We start from the raw sequence: 18,713 nt of genomic DNA, 5'->3' as shown, positions 1-18,713 counted from the left end.
TCCGGGGTTTCTGTTGTGAAATTCAAGACTCATTCATTCATCGACAAGTATTTATTTGTGTCAGGTACTGTGCTACATGCTGGGCATACAGAGGTGAGCAAACAGACGAGGGTCCTGCCCTCATGGAGATGACAGTTTGGTGGGGGCAGCTAGACAGTGAACAAATAAACTCACAAGTAGTTCACCACAGATCATGATGAGTGTTACAAGGGAAAGCTTACAGCAAGATAAGAAAAGGGGGAAACAGGGTAGGAGAAGGCTACCCTCAGGAAGTAACTTGAACTGAGATCTGAAGAAAAGATTTCACCCCAAGTACCTGGTGAAGTAAGAACACTGCTGGACCCAGTTAAGTAGCATCTTTTATTTCCGCAGGTAATTAGTTCAGAGGAGAGAAATAAAAGCCAAAACACAGTTTATAATCGTTTGGTGTTCTGGACATTAGGGAAAAGCACCCACACACACTCACACCCACACACCCAGCCCCACCTCTTTCTTCTTACACATTGTCCTGCTTACACCCCACCCACAGCTCTCCCAACTGCGCTTGGTCATTTTGTAAACGACTGTGGAAAAGATCATTCCAGATTCCTAGCAGGTCTGCCTCAGTGTTTCCCAGAAGCTCTTGTGGAGGCATTCAGGGAGGCGAAAGTTTTGCCTCTTTCTGAATGTGGCCATGACTTCCCAGGAAGTCCACTGTGCTTGGGTTGCTGTCCCTAAGCCCTCATTTAGCTGGCATCATCGCTGGTCCAGATCAGTCTTCATGGATGACAACACAAGTCTGCCCCCGCCATTCACCTTGCTGACTCCTATTTCCTGGAGCCACATCAGAAAAATAGTGGAGGCAGTAATTGCTTTTCAGATCACACCGACATCTTCGATTAGAGAGGCAGGATAAAGTAGTGGCCACAAGCAGAGCCTAGACTGCCTGGGTTGGAATCCCAGCCTACCTGCGTGACTGTGGACAGGTTTCTTCTCTGTGATAAAGTCAGTCTGAGACATCCTCGCCTGCATCCTGTTGGGTCAGCTGTGTTTTGGAATCCAGAATATTTCAGATTTTAGATAGTAGGTTGCACATATTGTGCATCGCTTAACACCACTGCTAGCTGGGTCTGGGGCGACATCCCGTAATCAAACATCACTATTTCTTCAGCAAAGCATATGGATACTCATAGACTGGAAGAAAGGAAATCTGCAAAGTCTTGTTAGAGACTAGGGAGTCTAGGTTTGGCTGCTTCATGACTTCAAAAAAAGACTTGGTTTTTCAGAGTTTAGTATCTCCCTTACAGGTGAGGTAGACGTCTTAGGAGGATCAATGAGAAGATACGTGTAAGTGCTAAGGACAGAAAACACCATGCCAGTGTGAGCTGTTAGTGTGAAGTATTTGTTATTATAAAGCTGCTGTAGACCGAGAATAAGCTGAATCTACAATGTCACTTCCTTCTGTTCTCCCTCCCAACAAATAGGCCTTGACTACGTGCCAGGCACACTGCTAGGCACTGCAGGAAAACAGATATGGACCAGACAGAGTTCCTGCCTTGCATTATGGTCACAGCACCCATGGTCGGGGACACTGCCAGCTTTTTGCCTTTTTTTGTTGTTTTTGCTTTGCATATCCCACTTTTTCCTAGGTATTTTCCATGCTGGGCTATTTGAATTATGTTACAATCAAATCAGCCCCAGAGAGGCAATTGTGTCTGGTATGTTGTCATACATACAAACAGAGGACAGGAAATGATGACACATGACACAAGTGACTGGAAATGGTTCTCAGGTAGGAAGTTGGGACAGTAATGAGAGGAAGGAAGTCAGTTCAGTTGAATGAGCACTTAGAGTAGAAGTGAGGACACTTGTTGCTCGGGTGCATTTCTTTGTGGCAGGCACCGTGCTGGCTCCCGGGACTGTAGGAATGAAAAAGGCAAGCACTTTGCACCCTAGAAGTGACGTGGTGTTTGCTGATGTTCACTGCTTCTGTGTGAGCCTGGAGAAACCAGTCAACCTCTCTGAGCCTATGTACTTATCTTCAAAACAAAAGGATTGGATCCGGTGATAACTAAGGCCCCATCTTACCTTCAAAGGTCTGTGATCCTAAAGAATTACTTAACAGCTTGTTGGTCAGCCCCTGTCCATCACTCTGGGATTCGATGAAAGGATATGGGCTTTTGTTGCAATAAGAGAGACTTGAGGTAGACCTAAGGACGGACTTGGTGATAAAGTGTTGGAACGTATTTCATTAGGGTTTATTATCTCCCCAAGCCGGGATATCTCTTTTCTCAAATAACGAGGACTGACAAGTGTCAGGCTCTGTTTTAGGAGAGAAAGCCCTGTCTCTCGTGGAGCTCACATTTCAGTGGGGTAGAGAGATAATAAAAAGCGATAACAGTGAATGCATGATGTAATTTCAGATAACAATTGCATAGAAGAAAAGTAAAGATAGGAAAGAGGAGAGAGAGAGCAAGCAGGGTTGGTGATTGGAGAGCTGTTTTCATAGAGTGGTCTGGGAAGACTTGGAGGAGGTGAGTCCAATCAGGGAGAGCGCCAGGTGGGGAAGGCTGGGAAGGGAAATTCCAGGCAAGGGCGACTGTGAGTGCTGAGGCAGGGAGCTGAGAAAGCCAACGTGTTGGAGGAATAGCCAGGAAGGAGTGAGGAAGTAGGAGAGAGGCAGGGAAGGAAGTAGAGAGCCATGCAGGTTCCTGGAGGGAGCCCTGGCAAGGACTTTGGATTTTATTCCAAGTGTGAGGAGAAGCCATTGGAGGGTTTTGAGAAGGGAAGTGACATGATTTGATTTAAAAAGAAAGCTCGCTCTGCTAGAATATGGATTTAGCAGTCATTTATCAGGAGTGGCTGGACCCTCGCGTAGGTTAATTTAGTCCAGCCTGATGTTACTGGATCTGGACAAGGTGCATTTTTGACATCTCAACAGTTGAAATACAGCATCTATTTCCATCTATATCTTTGTCTTTTCTCTATGTGTGTCTTTGACGAAGGTCTTATATGAAGATGCTTTCTAAAGAGACAATATTGTCATCTTTTGAGTTAGTGTTCATGCCATCTTTGATCTTTTTTTAGTGCAACTTTTAAAAAGCTATGCTATTTTCTCCTTCCTTCCTTCCTGCTTTCCTTTTTTTAAACAAATACTTAATGTTTCATAAGACACCTAGATTCCCCGTATGCCAGTGTTAATAAAAACCAGTATTTGGGTAGTATTTGCTGGGATATTGTGGTTTTCTTTTTTGTGCAGATGTATCTTGGGAATATTGAATAGTATTCACAGATGGTGGAATTGAAACTTTCAGTTCTGTTTTCTTTGCAGTCACTCTGTTTGAGACAGATGTTTGCTTCTGATAACGCTGATAACCGTGTTGCGAAAGTGAAATTTAAATTGCATTAAAATGTCTCTTGAATTTGTCAGCCTCAAACCATGTGTATTTTGTGGCAACCCTATTTTCTTAGTTATTTAAAGCTCAGCTGTGACGCAAGCCGAGAATGGCCTGTGTACCTCCTGTGTGCAAGCGGCCAGCACACCCACTCTCAGTCACCTTGAGGAATATTTATGGGCAGGCTGGGCTTGCTACCCGGGTAGCTGAGCCCACTTTTGTGCTCAGGGAATATACATCAGAGCCACAAGAGGGCAGCTTGTCCAGTGAGTCGAGGGGTAAGAAGTGCTTTAGACACAGGATAATAAGGGTGAGAACTGAATTTTTCAAAATGTTTCTTGCGTAAGGAAGCTTTTTTACATTCTTAACCGGCTTCATTCATTTAAAGAGACAGTGTTTTTGGAAATTAAAGGTTTCAAGGCAAGTTCTTTCACTCAAATCTATTTTCACTTTTCTTTGGAATGTGAGCTTCCATTTGCCCTTGAATTCCCCTCTCCCCCATCTTCCAGCTTTTTTATCCTTATTCAGTCTTTATTGAACTATAATTTACATATAATAACATTCAAAGAATTTTTAGTGCTGTGTGGAACACATCCGGCCATGGAACCACTGCCCCGATCAAGACAGAGAAATTTCCACCTCTCTAGAAAATTCTCTTGTATCTCTTTGCAGTCAGTCTGTCTTTGCAGGCCCCACATCCCCTTGGATTGTTGTTTTGTTTTCTTTGTTTTGTTTTTTAAAGATTTTGTTTATTTATTTATTTACTTATTTATTTTTGGCTGCATTGGGTCTTCATTGCTGGGCTTTCTCTAGTTGCGGTGAATGGGGGCTACTCTTCGTAGTGGTGCACGGGCTCTAGGCAGACGGGCTTCAGTAGTTGTGCTGCGTGGGCTCAGTAGTTGTGGCTCTAAGGCTCTGGAGCACAGGCTCAGCAGTTGTGGTGCACAGGCTTAGTTGTTCCGAGGCATGTGGAATCTCTCCGGACCAGGGATCTAATCCATGTCCCCTGCATTGGCAGGTGGATTCTTAACCACCGTGCCACCAGGGAAGCCCTTCCCCTTGGATTGTTAATCTTTGACATTTTTTTTATCTGAGACAAAGCACTTTATAAATTTAAAGTAATGATCATGCACAAATATTAGGGCCCTTTCTAAGAGGCTGTGTGAGAGCTCTGGAGAGATTAAGGAAATGGGAGGCAGCTCCTTTCCAAGACAATTATATAATAAGTTTTTACTCTTTGTGGTTGTGGTGGTTGTTTTAATCTGGCTCATTTTCACTGAGAGGAAGGATTATTGTTAACTGCACAGTCAATAATTATCCATTTGTTCTTTAAAGTTTATTTCTACTCTAATAGTAGCTGATTTAATAATAATGCATTTCTTGCACTTAACTCCTTACTTGTATTAATGAGCTCAAGGAATCCTCTCTGTGAAGGAAGTGTCATTACTATCCATATTTAGATGAGGAAACTGAGGTACATGTGACTTTGATGGATAAAAACGAGTAGACAGTTTCTTGATGTGAAATGTAAGATAAATGAAATTAAAAGCTTCTTAAGAAATGCATGTTCTCATTGATCAAAATAGTACCCTTATAAAAATTAGTGCTTCTCTTGATGCACATAATGTCCTTGGGCAGTGTCACCTGTGGCCATGGTTGAACGCCGTGACAGTTTCAGTTATGCATCCCTAACCTTGCCTGCCAGGCATCCCTATGACTGTTTGCCTGGTTCCTGCCTACATCTTCTCGTCACCCTGCCTTTACCCCTTCTGCATTGTGGTCAGGCGATCTTTCTCACAAGCAGTTCAAGTAATGCCACCTTCCTGATTAAAATTTTCCAGTGGTTCATTGTGCAATAAAATGTGAGCTCTTTGCCTTGTTCAGCTGCATGTCCTGCTGCTCCCTCTACCGCCCTCAGTCCGACTAGTCGTTCTCCAAAGATGCTGTGCTCTCTCATGTCCCCGTAACCAGGAACTGACTGTTCCTTCTGTCTGGAAAGTGCCCTCTCCTCATCCATCATCTCTGTCTGCCAAGCAGACTATTATGCATCCTCCAGAACTTGGCTCACGATTTCCTTGATTAACCTTGACAGACTTGCAATCGTCTTTCCACTCTCCATTGCCCCTTGTGTCTTATAACCGGTGTCCCATTGTTTCATGATGGTCTTGTTCCACGTCTGTGGTCTGCTCATCTGCAGCGCCGTGGAGGGCAGCAGCTTTGTCTTTTCAACTGGCATTTCTCGCCTAGCTCAGTACCTGGACTCCCTATCCCAGACCATTATGTACCATGAAGGCAGAGAAGACACCTTATTTTATTCACCACTGCTATGTTCAGTGTCCGGCTTAAGGCCTGACCTGTAGTAGGTGTTGAAAAGGTGAATAGTGGGTGTTTTTAAGTGTCTAATTGTGATGGCCTAGCCCAGGGATTGCCACTGAAAGGTTCCCAGCATAATCAAACCATGGACATACTCTGTGTGGCCTCCCAGTATTTTGTAAAGTTTTAAAATTTGATACCTCTCCTATTTACCACCGTCTACACCACTCCTCTGTTATTTTGCTCTTAGTCTACTTCCTCATTTGTTACCTGCCTGGTCCTGGGACATAAGATTGGGGGTACAGAGAGGGAGGTGGTGTATTAGACTGCTAGGGCTGCAATAACAAAATATCAATACCACAGTGTGGGTGGCTTAAACTAGAGAAATTTATTTTCTCACAGTTCTGGAGGCTGGGAGTCCAAGATCAAGGTGTTGGCAGGCTTGGTTTCTTCTGAGGTCTCTCCCCTTGGCTTGCAGAGGGCCACCTTCTCACTGTGTCCCCACATGGTCATCCCTTGCTCTGTGTGTGAATGTATCCTAGTCTCCTCTTATAAGGACACCATTCATATGTTAGGGCCTACCCTATGACCTCATCTAACCTTAATTACTTTTTCAAAGGCCCTATCTCCAGATACTGTCACATTCTGATGTGCTGGGATGGGGGTGTGTCAGGGCTTCAACACATGAATTTAGGAAGGACACTGTTCATCTTATAACAGGCAGGAACATGAACTCTCAGGTCCTGTGGTCTCTGCCTTGTATCCGATGAGGTTTTAGAGCTCAGGAGCCATCAGTGAGAGCAGTGTGCTCACCAAGGCAGAATCTGCTCGCACCTGCTCCAACACCTGATCTCCACTCTGATCACTTTGATCTGAGGATCATATTCATGTTTCCTAAACAACTGGCATTTAGGTGAAGTGCCAAGTAGAACTTAGGCGCTGTTCAGTTTGGAAATATACACCCTTTCATTCTATTCACTCTAAAAGCTGACGTGCAGGCTGCAGACTGTCTCTGCCAAGGATTGGGTGGACAGTCGAACGAAAAGCCTTATAATGACTGGGCACCACCTCCATTTGCTGTAAGCAAACAGCCAGGTCCTTTATTACCCTTGAGACTGGCACTCGTGACACAAGTTGGACTCAGAAGCAAGTCAAATGCCAACTTTCTGTGTGGGTCAAAGTTCCAGCAAACACTGTACGTTAATCAAAAGCTCAACCTTAGTTAATTAGGCCATTGAGTTGGGAAGAACTTTGGAACAAATGATTACCTAGTTCAACTGCAGGAGTTAGCAGAACTCAGGATTTTGTTTCCCAGAGGCAGCTTGCAGACGTGTGGTCTTTCTTGGAGGGGGCAGGAGTGAGACTCCTGTGGGGTTTTATTCATTGTTGGTGGAGTAGTAGCATAATAAAGTCTGCTTTACAGGGCCTAGTTAATCAAATGTATTTAATTAAAGATGAAGCGGAATAGTTAAGGAATATTGTTCATATATGTGCAGAAAAGCCAGCTGCAGAGGGCTTCCTAAGGTAAAGAAATATTTAAAACACTAACAGCTCACAAGGCTTTAAACATTTTTGAGTGTTTGGTGATTTACACTAAAAGATCACAATTTAATGTGCCTCTGCAGAAAGAAATTTAAATGAATATAATAATCATAGCTGCCCTCCATTGAATGTTTTCTCTCATATGGAGCCCCAAGGGCTTCATATCTGTCTTGTTTATTGTCACAAGGTCCCTAACAGGTGGATAACAGGCTCACATTAGATGAGAAAAAGGAGGATCAGAGAGGTTGAGTAAAATGCCTAAGTCACCCAGCTAGCAAGCAGTAGAGCTGAGTTTTGAGCACCTGGGGAAACCTGTGAGCTTCCCCTCCCCGTTATACCACCTCTTTATACGTTTCCCTCCTCTCCTTGTCAAAATGAGATTTTTTTTCCTCTGAATGTCCTTTAGCTAGTATCAACCCAAATAGCCTTGTGGAATTGGCAAAAGGACGTGATCTATTTTCTCCATGTATATGAGCCAGTGCAGATCTCTTGTGCTGACTGGTTATGTAGCTTTCCTTGTAATCCATGCACACACAAAGGTGTGTAGTAGTCATAAAATACCATATTTCTTCTTCTTTCCGCCCCACCTCCATCCACTTAGCTGTCATTAACTGCATACTCCTCATTAGTTGTCTCTGGGTCAACAGTGTTGTCTTTTCCATTTCAGAGTTCGGGTAACAGAGGCATCAGGACACCTTGCATCAGGTCACCTAGCAGAGATCAGCCATTCCCGGGCTCACTAAGGAGGTTTGGTAAGTCACCTGGCTCCACCTTCACTGTGACTCAAATGAACATCATCATTCAGAGGTGGAGAAAAGTAGTGAACATTACGTAGTGACAACCAAATGTTTATCCTCTCTAATTTTTGAAACCAACACATATTGTCTTTTTCTGGGTGTTTGCTTAATTTACTAGGCCAGTGTGCCCTGTATATTTGTAAGTACCATTATCCCCAGAAGACTCCCACGGTCGAAAAGAATGGCAGAAGCTGTATTTGAATGACTTTGCTTAAAAGTCTTTTAATACTGAATTTTTCCTGTAGTGTTCACTGCATTTCAACTATAGAATACATTTCGCCCCACAATTTAACGTGTCTGAAGTTGAGATACATCTTATGGAGATTTCAATTCGGTGAAATACAGCATTCCTCTAATAATCCCCAAATGACCAGCATTAAGTGTTCTCTGCCTCCTATTTTTCACAAAGTGCAAGAGCCAAGCTAGTATTTTTGGTGACTCCATATGATGGTTTTGAGACGAGTAGCCCGTGGACCTCCTAAGCCCCAGCACCTCCATGGTGCTGGCATTCAGGACAGCCCATGTGACATCATGGAGCAGCCTCTTAAGCAGCAGGTCCTAGAACCACATACCCTTATCTGAAGCCTGGCTCCCTTCCAGCACTCGGCATCATGGGATTTACAAGTAAAATACTCTATTTTAGAATATTTCACTACTCTGTCCCCAGAATGATCTGTCAGCGTCCATTTATGTGTGAATGAGTCCAAATTCACATTCATGTTAAATACATGGGTGCATAGCATCTTTGTAGTGTTGATGCCACAGAATGGACAGGACTTTCTGTCACATGGGTCTGATTTATACAGTCTGTAAGATCTGCAGAACCTCTATATTATAGGCCCCCTGGGTGATAGTACATTAATCCTTAAATCAGCAGGGATACAGGTAAATGGGTTAACTACGGTTTTCCCTGCACCCACTGTGTGCCAGTCTCTGTGCTAGGTACTGGGTAATTAAGAGATTAAGACAGAAAGAATTGGTTTTCTGCCCCCAGGAACCTGGTCTTGTAGTTAAGGCAGACATTACATAATTGAGTTATGAATGGGCTGAAGAAGAATTGCAAGGAGTTAAGGGAGTTTAAAACCAGAGGAACTACTCTGAATGTTAGTAAGAGGAGTGACCACCAGTGAAGGTTTCTTGGAATTTAAGTGCTGTTTTAACTGAGACCTGAAGGAGAAGGAATGGTTTACCAGGCAGAGACAGACTGGGGGTAGGTGGTAGTGACTTATCAAATGAGGAATAGCTAGAGGGTTTCAACATGGGCCACCGAGTGGCAGGTTCAAGGAATAAGCATGAAGGAGGTAGAGGGAAAGTGGCTTCAGATGAACACATGTCTGTTCTAAAATAAGGATTCAGTCAAATTTCTGGAAGAATCTTTAAAAGCCCTTAAGAGATTTTTTTGTTTTTGTGGTTTAGACATATATTCCTCCTTCTCTCTTAGCATCATTTCCTAGAGCTGGATTCCAAGCCCTGTTTTCCTGCCAATCCTTTGAATTCTCCCCAAATCTATGTTCTTAACTTCCCTCATCTACCCTTTACAGGAAAGTGATCAGCTTCTAGTGAGAGATTGTTTTCATTAATAAATGCGTCCACTTTTCTTTCTCTCTGCTTACTTGATGACATCAGGGAAGGATGATCACTGGCATAGTATATAATTCCTCCATCCAAAGGCCAGATTAAAAAAAAAAAAAGATGATTTAAATAGGACAGAGGCCAGCTACTTGACCCAGCTTGCATTTTGGACCATTATGAGATTCTCAAGTTCCGATTCTTCATGCTCTATGTTGACATTTTCTATCCAGAGTACTGCTGAGCAACTGAGTAACTTAACTGACAGATTCATAAATTCACACGTGTGCATGTATACACATGCACATACCACACACAACATGGAACCCCAATTCCACTGAACTGGCCATCTCAAGCTTACTGGTTTCTTAGTCATGAATGAATTTGATGTGATCGTTTTGGGAGAGATCTATTGAGTGTAGGGGCTGACTGGGGCTAGATAGATCTTTTTAACAGGCCTTTAATTTCTTTTTTTTCCCTGAGATTTTTCTGCCTCAGTCTCATATAAGATTGGTCTGTTTTCCCCATATAGAAGGGAAGAGAATCATTGGCTATGATTGATACATAGAAATTTGAACTTTTACTATGAACTTTTCGTGACCTCTTTGGCCAATCCTCTTAAAAAGTTGATGTCTAGGTCATTACCTAATTTTTCTCAGGTCACAGGAAGTCTGTGCGCCTCCATCGAGATATGGACATCAGATGGTGGAGCTCCCTAGGAAGGGCAAAGGGTAAAAATCACGGAATTCCTGATGGCCTCTAAGTAAAAGAGTAAAGCATGTTGAGTGCTGACCCTTTCCTAGTCATCATAGCCTAGATTTCCATTCCAAGTAAGTTAATAAATTAAGAAGTAGATATTGTTTAACCTGTAAGTTGAAAATGCAAGTTACTTTTGAAAAGGAGGAAGAGGTAGACAGCTTAAGATAATTATCTTCTCTGGTAAAATGTCTCTTCATGTTCCTGAACTGTAGATTTCACTTAATGAGATCACAGATCTCTTAGAAACAATTTCCCCCAAATCCCTAAAAATTAGCAGAAGGTTTACCTTTTGTAAAAATGACCCTCCCCTCATTTTGTTTCAAGAAGGCAGACTATAACTCAAATAGGACTTAAGGTAGGCTCCTTAGAGTCCCACAACTCATGTGGTCCATATAAGGGAAACTTGCTGAAGAACAGGTACACGCCAAGATCAAGTGAGTGAGTTGAAACAAATTCTCTTTTGTTTGCTCAGTTACTAATGGGGACCTTCACAAAATGACCCCACGCTGCTGAAGGCGATCTCCAAAGGCAGGTTCTAATTGTGACTTTTCTGCTTCTTCACCCGAAAATAGATGTTTTTCCATCACATATTACTTCTTACTATTTACTTTCTACCACATAATTTATTACTACAGAGGGTGAAGGAAAAGGCCCATATTATAATTTGATTCTGATTAATAAACTTACAAAGCACCCCTGTAATGAAAGATACTGGGGCAGGTGCCTGAGGAATACAAAGATGGTTCAGACATGACCCTTGCCCCAGAAGAGTTTCACAATGAAAGCTTAGCCATTTAGTTAAGAGAAAATATTAACAATAAAACAAGAATGACTCAAACAACAAACAACATCATAACTCAAATATTTAATGGTGTTTTTGAAAATGCAGTAGAAGTTAATGGATCTCTTTTCTTATCTGTATCTAGAGTTACCATAGAGTAGACTCATCGCTTTCTCGTCTGGACCTCTTGTCTCCTTTTCTCTTGTCTGATCTCTGATCCAGTTCAATAAAAGTTCTAATTCAGGTATGGGGCTTGCTGGTGTTGAGAATTCATGCATAAGTAACCTTTTGCATAGCCAAAGTCCTTTGCCATTTATGATGATCATTTATAATGATCAATGATCATTGGTGATATAAGCTGAAGAATTTTCCAAGACTTGGTCTTGGAATAATTAAGCCCAACTCACACTTTAGCCCGTTGTGGATACAGTCAACCAGCAACTTCATAACAAGGCATTCCTGTAACTAAGATGATCCTGAGGTCTGCATTCTGGACCCAAATGAACATATGTTAGGAAAAACTGGTTTTCTTAAGGAAAAACTGGCTTTCACAGGGAGCTTGTGGCTAATCCCAAACTGAATAATGTCCCACTTTAAAATTATTTCATGGGAATTCCCTGGCGGTCCAGTGGTTAGGACTCCATGCTTTCACCGCTGAGGGCATGCATTCAGTCCCTGGTTGGGCAACTAAGATCCCACAAGCCACGCAGCCTGAAAACAAAAAAAAAAAAGAAAAAGGAAAAAAAATTATTTCATTCACCTGGGCAAAAGTTTCACAGAGCCAGTAGTTCTTTTGGCAGCCTGCTCCTTGATAACTTGCTATTTGCAAAACAAGGTAACCCGTTTTCAAAACTGAAAAGGTAGAGAGGTGAATATGGGCTGTGACTCAGCCAGTAACATGGCGGACAAGCGAATGTTTGCCTACAGAAGGAGGACTGTCTTCCTAAAAGGAAGAGCTTTGTTCCCACCATGGACAAGGAAGAAGAAACCTGTGAGCATCAACAAAATGTGTGTGTCTTTTGGCAGAATAAGCATCGATGATGGCATTATGCTTTGTAGGAGGGTATTGGTACCTTGGAAAGCAAAGAGAACACTCCAAGGTTATGAGGCTGACAGCTGTGGCTTATGTTAGCATTGGGCCTTTAGGCAGATTTCATGGGCACCACTCAGATGCCCGCCCTGAAGTCTCCAAGAACAAGGTCTTCACACCAGTCATCAGACACGAATGCTGAGTGGGGGCCTCGTCCGAGGCCATGTGGTAGTTCAAACCATCTGCCCTCAGGTGTTAGCAGTGCAGCCAGGACAGACGGAAACAGAACGCCTGACGTTCACTTCGGCCAGACTCACAGGCGTCTGTGCCACCAAGAAATAACAGTAACAGAAGATCCACGTTGCTTTCGTCCAGAATGACCAAAGTTCTGGGCCTGCAAAATAAGTGAGGTCATTTTGAAACGAAGACCAATGTCAGCGGCATACAAGGGACATCTTAAGCAAAGAATCAAGTGGCTATTGAAGGGTCAAGCTGGGGTAAATAGAGCTCAATCCAGTCTTTACTTAAATCTTGACGTGTCAGTACCTGCTGCTTTTTGTCCATCTCCATCTGTGCAGTCAGTCACCAGCCATTCTTAGAATCATAAAATATTGGAGTTAGAAGGAACCCTGAGGGGATGATGAAAATAAATGATAAATAATGAAAATAATGATAATATTTATTGAGTACTTACTCTGTGCCAGGCACCAAAAAAGTCCTTTATTTGCATTATCTCTTTTACTTGTATGGCCTCTTTAATTTCTACAATAATCCCATAAAGGTGTTATGATTCCTATTTGGCAAATAAGGACACTGAGGTATGAAAGAGAATATGTCACTTGCACAAGGTCACACAGTTAGTGAGTACACAGCAAAGCTGGCACACACACTGAGGTCTGCCTGAGGCTGGAGTCTACACTGTTTAACCAGCAGCCCATCAGAAGGCCGAGGGATCCTCAGAAAAAGGCATGTTTGTTGACCAGAGTTCTTTGGCCACAGTCCGCAGGAGTTCTATCACACTCTGTTCAGCAGTTAAAGTGACGAAAGGAGGTATTGAACGTAACAGATCCTACATTCTGAAAAGAAGCTATGTATAGTTTAATATGCCAATTATAAAGTGGCATGGTGGGTTCTTTGTTGGTCTCCAGTTTCTCTTTACTAAGGAACTGGCTGCAACTCTTAACCAGGGTGGCTAAGAACACAGTCAGTCAGATCTGGATCCCACGCTGCTCCCCGGCTCCTTGAACTGTTCTTACTCTGGGATATCAGCTGATGCTACAGGCTTCAGTCATCTTGAGAACTGAGACCCTGATTTAAATGGCCCGAGGAGGAACCCAGCCATCAGTATTTTTTGAAAACTCCACGATCGAGTCTCATCTATGTCCCGTGTACACAACCACTGGTTCACACTTTTGCTTATTAACCTGGTGAATGGCTGTGTGTTGCTTTTTCCAGAGAGCATAATTTGTGTTCTCTAGCAGCTGGTTTTGGTTTTGTTTTTCCTATGGTCTGCGAAGGTGGTTTGGGCCTTAAAAACCTTTGGGTCTTAGGAAGACGCTGTCACTGCTTGGCGGAGTCCTGTCTGAGGATGGATTCCCCTGTGTACACCATCCCATTACATGTCCTGGGAACCACATCTACACGTCCTCCCTACAACACTGCTCAGAGTATACAGTGTGATTACTTTACACCTAAAATCTTATAGATTGCAACAGGCTCTATGCTAATGGTACAGCTTAAAGATCAAAGGAACATTTTTGTCTTATGACAACCCCAGCTATCTATCTGTATGTGATGTTCACTTAAAATGAACAGGGACATGCACAGATACATTATAGGTCCATTTTAGGTCTGCGGGAAGGTCTTGAAACTTTCATCTGACCTTTAATTAGACACCAATAAGAAGAGATTAAGAAGTTGGTCTAGACCAGTACCTAGATGATAAAATGAAGAAGCCCCGGCTAGGGGTTGAGAGAGAGGAGGCCCACTGAAATAGCCAAGCCTAGAACTCAGCTCCCGGATCCCTTAAAGCTAATTATCTTTTCTCGTCACTCTGCTGTCTCACTTAAAAAAAATTTTTGTGGCTTTTCCTCTTTATTCACACTACCACCTTCCTAGTCCTAGTCCTAGCTTTATTTCTGAATTATTGCAATAGCTACGGAAGGGAAAAACAAACAAAAAACACCAAAAAACAAAAAAAACCCAACAACCTGGAAGAAACTGCATCAAAATGCCAACTATGGTTGATTGTGAAAGGTAGAGGTCTAGTTTTAATTTTTATATCTGCTTTTCTGTGGTTTATACATTTGCTTTAATAAACAAGTGCTACTTTCCTAAAGGAAAACCAAAAACCATTGGTGGAACAGCCTTCTTACTGGTCTCTGAATGTATGTGTCCATTATGCAATCCTATTCCTGGGTCGCTATCAGATCAGATTCCTAAAATATGTTTTTCTCCTGTCATTATCCTGCTTAAACCTTCAGGGGCTCCTGTTGCTCTTGAGAAAAAAGTCCAAACTCCTGGAATCCAAAAGTCTCCTTAATCTAGCCTTACTCTTCTGTCTCTCCCCTTATCTCCACCACACCCAGCTCAATCCTCCCTTCTGACCAGACCAGCATCCCCCTTGTCCTAGAGCCAGGAGAACTCTGCCCATTTCCTCTGGTCGTGCTGTTCTCCACATGGAGAGCCCCACACTCTTTGTCCCCTTTTCTTCATCTGTCCACATGTTGCCTTTCTAGGCTCAGCCCAAGTACTTCCTTCTCCTGCTCACGTTTGTCACTTTTTATGTGTATCAAGGATGGCAAATAGGTTTCATGATAAATACCGGGTCCAGGCATTTGAAAATGATGTTGCATGGAGAATCCTGAGAGCTCATCCCTGCTCAGAGGGGAAGGGTTCTGTGATCAGCAGTGGTTTCTGCCAAAGGCACAAGAGGGAAAAGTGACAGAATATTTGTACATATCTTCCATACAGATCTATAACCATTTTTTCAGACCTGTGATGTTCAGTACATCACATGTGGCCATTTAAACTAATTAAAATTAAATACCATTAAAAGTTCATTTCCCTAGTCATGAGACAGGCTAGGATCTCGGTCCTGGGACCCTTTACAGCAATACTTACGCCTGGACAAATGTCTCCTCTAGCAACAAAATACAAAGAAACTATGAGGGACTAAAAATAACTGCAAGTATGTGTGCAGTTGGGGCAAATTATGAACATGTTACAAAAAGGCCAAAACCCAACCTCCGCTGCTTCCGAGGTGCTGGGAGCAAAGGCAGAGTACTGCCCGTGATCCATGCATACAGCACCACCAGGGGGGATGGGCAGACCATCCAAGTCACCCCTCCGGCCTGACCCACCGATCAGCCCCTATCTTCCCCTCATTTAAGGGACCAGCTCACCCCACCTCGGGGAGTGAGCAAGGGGACCTGTTACTTGTTTTCACTCCTTGTGCTGCAGCAGGGGCCCCAATAAAGCCTTGCCTGAATTCCTCTTCTGGCCTCTTATCAATTTTTATTGATTGAAGAGTCCAAGAACCCAGGTTGGTAACAGTAGCACCATCCACATTTTAAGTGCTCAGCAGCCACACGTGGCTATACTGGCCACCATACTGAACAGCAAAGATAAAGAACCATTCTGTCACTACAGGAAGCTTTATCAGCTCTATTTTCGCTGTATAATTACATGAGTGTAAGAATATACTTGTTTCATGTGTGTGTGCCTTGTTTTCTCAGTGAGCTCAAAAGCTTTTCATGGGCAGGACTCTTCTCTTACACTTCTTTTGTATCCCAGAGCACTAAGCCAGTGCCGTGCATGTGTGGAAATACTTTGTAAGTATTTGTTAAATTGAATTTTTGGTACTCACATGGCAATGTGCTGTGAAGAAGAGTAGTAGAAAGAGAACTAATTTGGGAACCAGGAAACCAAGTTTCTGGCCCAAGCTCTTCTGCCAGTTAGTGTGTAGCTTGGAACATCTCATTTAACCGAAGTAGGTCATAGTTTCCTCAAATGTAAACAGTTATAGGCTAGGCTATATCGGAGGATTTTTCCAGATTTGGAATTTTTAATACATATGAAGTGTTTACTTTTTTTAAAAAAATTTTTGGCTGTGTTGGGTCTTTATTGCTGCATGTGGGCTTTCTCTAGTTGTGACGAGCTGTGGGTACTCTTTGTTGCAGTGCACAGGCTTCTCAGTGCAGTGGCTTCTCTTGTTGCAGAGCACGGGCTCTAGGTGTGCAGGCTTCAGTAGTTGCAGCATGCGGGCTCAGTAGTTGTGGCGCACAGGCTTAGCTGCTCTGTGGCGTGTGGGATCTTCCCGGACCAGGGATCAAACCCGTGTCCCCTTCATTGGCTGGCAGATTCTTAACCACTGCGCCACCAGGGACGTCCCCAGAGTGTTTACTTTTAAACAGAAATGTGCTCATTCATACACACACACACACACACTCAAAATGGAAAAGTATCCTGTAAAAAAATATTCTACCTTATTTAAAATCCCTTTTATCTAATGTTCAGACTATATAACACTGTCATTTGAAGGTTTAATTTCCTGCCAGATCTACAGCTAACTTCTTCCTTGAAGAGGATGATAGCAAAGAGAAGATGCCTCCACAAGAAGAGAATGTCAGACTCAGCAAGTGCAGTGGAGAATCAGGTAGCCTTTGTCAGTAAGAAGGCAATGTAACAGCTGCCTCGCGTTTTGACAACCGGACTGCATGCAGAAACCCCCAGTTTATGCTGCCCACTCTTCACCCTTGCTCTAAGTAAGGCGTCAGCAAGCTATGGCCCGCTCTGCTGCCAGTTTTTGTATGTAGCTAAGAATGGTTTTTACATTTTTAAGGGTTTCCCAAAAAAAGAAAGAGAAAGAAAGATATGTAACCATATGCCCTGCAGAGCCAAAAATATTTACTACCTGGCTCTACACTAATGGCCAGTGACCTTCACGTACAGATCCAACCACTTTTCAAGGTAGATCGCTTTTTGAGATATCATAAGGGCCTGTGGCTCAAACACAGTGGGATAAAACTCCCCACTCTCCGTGTGCTGAAGACAGGCAATGGCAGCGGGCTGGTGGGGTGAAGGCCGGGGCCCGTGGCTCCACCGGCTTTGTATCTGAAGCAGGCAGGGGCCTTGACTCTGAGTGTTCTGAGTGCAAAGCCAGTCCTTGGATCCAGACTGTACATTCTGGTCTTGACATTGGAAATTTGATGAGTCACAGTTTCTGGCTATGTCCTCCTTGACATCAGCATTCACAAGAATAAATTCTGAGGGCCCCTTGAAGGGGAAAGCTGCACTCCTTGGTCACCCAAGCTTATCTGAGGAGGGAGCCAGGCTGGCTTCTCAGTTTGTTATTCTTTTTCTTTTTCCTCTCCACGCAGACTCCTTTCAGTGCTCGAGGGGTCTAGATCAATGGTGCAGATAGAGAGGCTGTGCTGGAGAGGCAGACACCGCCACCAGGGCAGGGCTGGGCCAGTATCTGAACTCAGACAGCAGCCCTGCCAGGTGGGCCTGAGGCGAATGGCAACGTTGACAGTTTTAAAAGTAAAAACATGACTCTTACTTTTCCTTCATATGCCCCACGGCAAGGGCCCTTGGGTGTCCCCAAACCCTCTTTCTACCTAGGCCTGTTCTCTGGGCTCTCACCAAGTCTTGGTTTCTCAAATGCACCTCTTAATTATCTAACACTCCAGTTTTGGCATCTTTTCTTTTCTGATCTACCCTTTTTTTCTCCTCCCCTTGTCCCATTCTCTCCTCCAGGATAATCTTGAAAGTTCTGTCACCCTTGGCTTCTGGTTATGCAACTGCCTTTAGTATAATCTAGTGTGCCTCACAAATCATAAAAATCCAAATTTACAAAACAAAAGCGATTTGAAAGGCGTCTTCCCTTTGTTAAAGAAATAAATTTTCCCGTATGAAAGACGAGTCTCTCTCTCTCCCTCCCTCCCTCCCTTATGTGCTTATCACTTTCCACATTTCATCATAGCCCTTGGCAATTGGGGGAGGGTCCCTAGTTGGCTGCAAGCAAATTAATTTTTGTATTTGCAGATCAGGAGGCACCGTGGGATATACCCTTGCCCCCATGCTGCATCATAAAAAAATTTACTTTCCCTAGTTTGTTTACTGTCAAACCTGAGCTCATTAAACATATCCACTGGCCTGGGTCATGATCATACGAAAAACAGGACCTTGGCTCACTTACAACAGTCGTTGCATTTGCATTGGTACAGATTCATTTGGAGAAATCACCAATTTATTCTCAAGGATGATTCTAGCTCAGCACCAAGGTCCCGACAGCTTCCAATTAATAGTAATGAGCAGTGCCTGTGCACCATTTCTCCATTCTAGAATACCCAGCCCGGAACAATGCTATCATCACGCCCAAGGAAGCATCCATCAGGAAAGTCTGCTCCAAGTCAAATGCCGATGGCCAGTTCTGGATAGAATTCCCTGACACACAACCTTGGTTTTCATCATTGCTCTGATAGCAGAACACACAGCTATGAGACAGAGAGAAGAGAAGCAACAGAAATCAGTTTGCTAAAATT

At 43.3% G+C, this 18,713-nt stretch overlaps 1 protein-coding gene across 7 annotated transcripts in view; it reads left to right on the top strand.

Annotated features, from left to right (window-relative positions):
- The window catches only part of RBM47 (RNA binding motif protein 47), a 159,043-nt gene that overhangs the window by 56,387 nt on the left and 83,943 nt on the right, over window positions 1–18,713 (top strand). For all 7 annotated transcript variants that reach the window (XM_057726845.1, XM_057726841.1, XM_057726842.1 and 4 more), the window contains exon 2: window positions 7,897–7,981. The gene's annotated coding sequence lies outside the window, so the exon portion shown is untranslated. The remainder of the gene's footprint in view (window positions 1–7,896; window positions 7,982–18,713) is intronic.

Source organism: Hippopotamus amphibius, chromosome 3, assembly GCF_030028045.1.
Source record: "Hippopotamus amphibius kiboko isolate mHipAmp2 chromosome 3, mHipAmp2.hap2, whole genome shotgun sequence".
NCBI lineage: Eukaryota > Metazoa > Chordata > Mammalia > Artiodactyla > Hippopotamidae > Hippopotamus > Hippopotamus amphibius.
This window is presented reverse-complemented; position numbering and strand designations above follow the sequence as displayed.